Source organism: Arachis ipaensis, chromosome B02 (genome assembly GCF_000816755.2).
Source record: "Arachis ipaensis cultivar K30076 chromosome B02, Araip1.1, whole genome shotgun sequence".
NCBI lineage: Eukaryota > Viridiplantae > Streptophyta > Magnoliopsida > Fabales > Fabaceae > Arachis > Arachis ipaensis.
The window spans coordinates 49,645,099-49,650,131 of record NC_029786.2 but is presented as its reverse complement, the minus strand read 5'-3'; the positions used below and the strand labels follow the sequence as shown (position 1 = coordinate 49,650,131).

The 5,033-nt window shown below is 32.6% G+C and overlaps 1 long non-coding RNA gene across 1 annotated transcript; it reads left to right on the top strand.

Annotated features, from left to right (window-relative positions):
* LOC110268837 lies at positions 2,358-3,123 on the top strand. Its single transcript, XR_002357404.1, has 2 exons — positions 2,358-2,655; positions 2,715-3,123. It is a non-coding gene; the product is annotated as an uncharacterized LOC110268837 (long non-coding RNA).

Below are 5,033 nucleotides of genomic sequence, written 5' to 3'. Positions count from 1 at the left end.
CAGATACAATTTCTATCCCCCTGTATAAAATAAAATCTTAAATAACAAAGGCGAGGGAATTCTATGGAAGCAACTCAACACATAAACTTAACTCAAATAAGACTAATAATCGCCCGCAGCTTCAAACTGAGTCTTCGAACCTGTGGCACTGAAAGGGTGGAAGATTTTGGGGTGAGAACAAACCACACATTCTCAATGGGAATGGGAATGCCGTAAGGGTGTGTGTGGTTGGGGGAATTATGGAACATTCCCAGGAAATTTAAGATGGGAATATGAAATTCCTATGTGTGGTTCAAAGTTGAAAAAAACATTCCAAGGTAACTTTTATTCCTTGGAATTGAATTACCACTCATTCAATTCCCATTTCCCCCTGGTTATCTTTCATTCCAATGGGAATGGAATGTAAATAATGAAACAAAAAGACTAAATTACCCCTATTATTTAATACTATATTTCACTTCTTCTTCATTTTTCTCTGGAGAACTAAACCCTAGCAGAGCAGTTTTTTCCCCCAAATCTGTGAGCTTTACCAATGCCACCAGCACTGGAGCCGGCACCGGCACCGCCGTTACTCTAATCAGAAGATTCGTCTCCTTCTCTTCTCCGATTCATGTTCGCACTGCTTTTCTCTGTGAATTTTTTTTTTTGAATCTTATATTAAAGTTTGAGTTTTTTCCCAAATCAGTGGAGGCTTCACCAATGCCACCGCCATCAGAGCTACACCAGCGCCACCGTTACCCTAAACGGAAGACTGGTTTCCTTCTCTTCTTCAAGTTCATGTTTGCATTGCTTATCTCTGCGAATTCTCTTTGAATCTCTCATTAAGGTTTAGGTTCTTTTTATGCTTTCTACATCATATTACACTAATTTCCTGCAATAGACTGCTAATTTGATTAGCTATTTTTTATTTTGCTTGATTTCGTATACGCTCTTTGTGATTATGTTGCATGCAAACAACATGTTTGATGATTTGCCTCAATAAAGAGTTTAAGCTTTTGACATATTTTTACATGTTTAATTTGGCTTGAATCTGACAAAAACATATTTTTACATACATGCTTAATCTTGTCTTAATTTGGGTTTCCGTGCTGTGTACTTCATGAGCCATGCTACAATGCACTACTAAGCTTGCATTACTATTGCTCTGCTTCTTTATCCTGTTGTCTTGATGAATTTTACATACTAGTAACAATATAAAGTTGTTTTGGTGACAATTTAATTTTCAGCTACAGGATCTGTGGGATCTAGTTTTCCAGTTTTAAAATGTATTTTGGTGTGCATGTTCTGGTATACTTGTATGTTCTGGTGATATTTGTTACAGTCTCGTATGATAGTGCAATGTTTGTTTGAAGTTTCTGTTTTTCTGAAATGGGTGTCTCCCATGATTTCTCACTTCATAGGTCAATGCTTGTGTCATTGAAATGTCTCCATTTGGTAATAATGTGTCTCTGTCTCTCTGTGTTTGTGTGTGTGCATTTTCAAGTAATGTTTGTTTTTCTTACTTTGCTTTTGGTAATTCATTTGCTTTGGTTTTAGTTCTTGATTGTCACTGTTAAAAGGGCTTCTGAATTTGAGTGGTTGGTCATTTTTTGAACTCTGTCATTTGTTCAGAGAAACGAGATTGGGTTGGTTAGAGAAAAATACAGTGAATCTACACCAGTGTTTCTGCTTCACTGATTCGTAAGTGTTCAGATCTGAACCACAATACATTATTCCTAATATACTTCGAGATTTAATTCCATGATATAAATTTTGATCTGAGGCACCCACTTTTCTTTCACTATTTTGTTTTTCCCCCTTTTTTTCACACCTTCGGAATAGGAAGCTCTATTTTTTTTAATCTATTTAGCAATGCATATTCTGCGTTATTGGATTTTTAAAAATTGAAACTGGCATTCTACTTGTGTGAAGAATTGAAGTTCAAGTTTTTTCTTTTTTTTTTCCATTTATTATTTCTCTGCTTGAATTATAATTATTTCTTTGAGGTATTGTGTGTGAAAAATCCATGTTTAAGCTTGCAAATGTAGTATTTCTTTCTATTCGCAAATGATGACAAATAGACAGGGACATCAGCACTCGAAGGAGAGTGATGACTTAGTCTAAAATGGGAATCTCTCTGATGCGTTCATATAAAATCTACAATCTGTTATTATATTTTTCGTATTAGCCATTTATTTCATTTAGGGATTAAGCATTTTGATTTTATATTGCATCCTTTGTAGCTATCATTGTATCACTCATTTTCTTATGGATATGGTTATGGCAATGTGTGTTTATTTATTTTGTTCCCTAATGTGTTAATTTTTTGCTGATTTTTCATTTGTCAATGAACCTGATGTTAAAATCTATTTTGTTTTTCAACATATGTATGTTATTGTTTTTTCTCTATTGAAGAACCCATCATTTTAACTTTTAAATCAATTTTCAAATTATACTTGGCCTTTGCTTAATGCAGACACCTTACTAGTGGTTTGGCCAATGATGTATTCTATTGCACGTATTATCAGATATATGTATCTGATGAAATCTTAAATTGTCACTACCTCTGAGGCCATCCATCTCGTATAGTTAAATCTTTTTACTGGTCTTTGTTATTTGCACGTGTTGTTAGCTCACTCCTGCTTACATTCCTCTGATTTCTTCTTCCTTGGTGAAGTCATTGTTGTTTTCTCTAACCATGTTGGAGATCATTTTGGTGTCTGGTTTCTTCTGAGCATTTTGGTGCCAAGGATGATTAGCAAAAGAACCATGGATGGAGCTGCTATTCAATGTGATACAAGCCTGATGATTGTAACTAAGAACGGAGATTTGAAGATTGCTTTTGTTGAAGTCTGACCACAGTTGGGCTCCAAAAGAATCTTATGAAATAAACCAATCTATGTTGGGGTAGATGGAGAGATTAACTTGCACAAGAAATGTGAAACCAATGGAGGAGAAGACATCACGCTCAATAATTGAAATAATTTTTCTATGTGTGAGGTTGTAATATTGATTTTATTTTGTTGATGTGTTTGTCTTCTTGTATAAGAGTTGTGCATGTATGCTTATTAGTGCTAGTAATTTTTTACTTTTGAGACTTCTTTGTAACTTTCATTTGCATAATAGTAATGCTTTTTTAGTAAATTAATTGTGATAATATTAATTTTAATTAAAGATATTTGTTATTAGGGGTATTTTAGTAAATTTAAAAAGATTAGAATCGATAATAATTTTAATTAAAAAAATTGTTATTAAGTAAAAAGTAAAAAATAATAATATTTAATTAGCTTTATATTTAATTTTAGTCATTAATATTTTAATTTGAATGAGTAAGGGTAATTTTGACATATTACATAATATGACCAAAAAATTTAAACTCAACCAAACAAAAATTTAGTCATTCCTAGGATTATTACATAACATTCCAAGACATTAAAATTTATAACCAAACATAGGTATCCTATATTCCAAGTAATCTTATTCCTAGGCATTATATTCCTAAGAATGACATTCCTAGTAATAAAATTTAATCTTTGAACCACACACACCCTAAAAGTAATGAACATAATGCGAATAATTAACTTTCTAAAAAATTAAAACTATTTACTTTATATAATTAATTACCTTCTTTAAATTTTTTAACTTAAAGCAAATCTCAATCACAACCTCAATTTCCAATCATAGAGAAACAATAGCACAAGAAACAGATCAACACGCAAACAAGAAATAGCACAATCACAGAGAAATAAGATAAGCAAACACAATGAAATGAAAATGTACAAATAAGGATTATGCATGTCTAGTCCTATACAGGACATGAGCTCATGTGTCGGTTTGCTGCCCGATTTCCGACACTGGTCCTGAGATAAGCGTTTGTACCGTCATCCTTATCTCAGCCATCATCTCCTCCATGAGCGTTACATATCGTCGTCCTCTTGGGAGAAATTCCCTTTCGATCTCCAGTGAGCGTTACGCATCGCCGTCCTCACTGAGTCATCCTTATATTGTCAAGTGAGCGTTACGTATCGCCGTCCCCACTAGACAATTGGCACTAAGGTCCAAACATCATTCAATTTGTTTTCAATCTTTGCTCTCTACTCTACTGTGGTAGAGATTCCTTTAATTATCTCTCTTTTCTTTACTTTTCGTTCCTCTTTTCTTTCTCATCAAACCGAACTCAAAATATAACTTAAAACAAAATCTCAAAAGATTAGATTTAAAACTTTATACTTTTCTTAATAAATCGAATTCAAAATAGAATAAATCTTTTCTTAGCTAAATAAATCTCAAATAATTTTATTTTTCAAAACCAAATATTTTAAAAATAGCATTTCAAACAAAGTCTCAAATTTTATAAAATTTCAACAGCACATCGCCTGAAACTCGGACTTAGCCACCCTTACGGGTTCCCCCTTTCTCAACAATTCTCCAGCCCTTTTCTCAACAATTATCAAATCAGCAAAATTCTCAATAATCAACATATTTTATAGCCGTATAATTTTTTGGTAATTCTAAAATTATTTATAAACCCTCAAAATTATTGCTTCAGTTAAGGAATCAATTTTAAGAAATCAGTTTAGAAATCTAGGCTCAATCTGTTTTTGGTTCATCAAACCTTAATCTCCACAACTCACTTATCTTTTTCTCCACAACAACCAAAACAGCAAGGTTCTCAACCCATTCAGTTTAGTGACCAAAGTTATTGATAATATAACCAAAATTTATAAGCACTCATTCTCAATAGTTAGGAAACAGTCACAATCAAACCACCATCACAATAATTTCAAACTGAGCACAAGCCTAAATCAGTTTAACACTCAACACAATATTATTCAGTTAATTAACATATCCAGCAACCAATAATTCTAAAACAAACTTGCAACAATATCCATCATCATCAAACAAATCTCAATTTCACAACTAAATCAAGAAATCAGCGTAACCAGGAATTTGAGTAATTAATTACTTTCAAATAATTAAATCATTATTCATGAATCACAGCCTCAAATCAAAATCATTCTTAATACCACACTAATCAAAATTTCACAACCTCA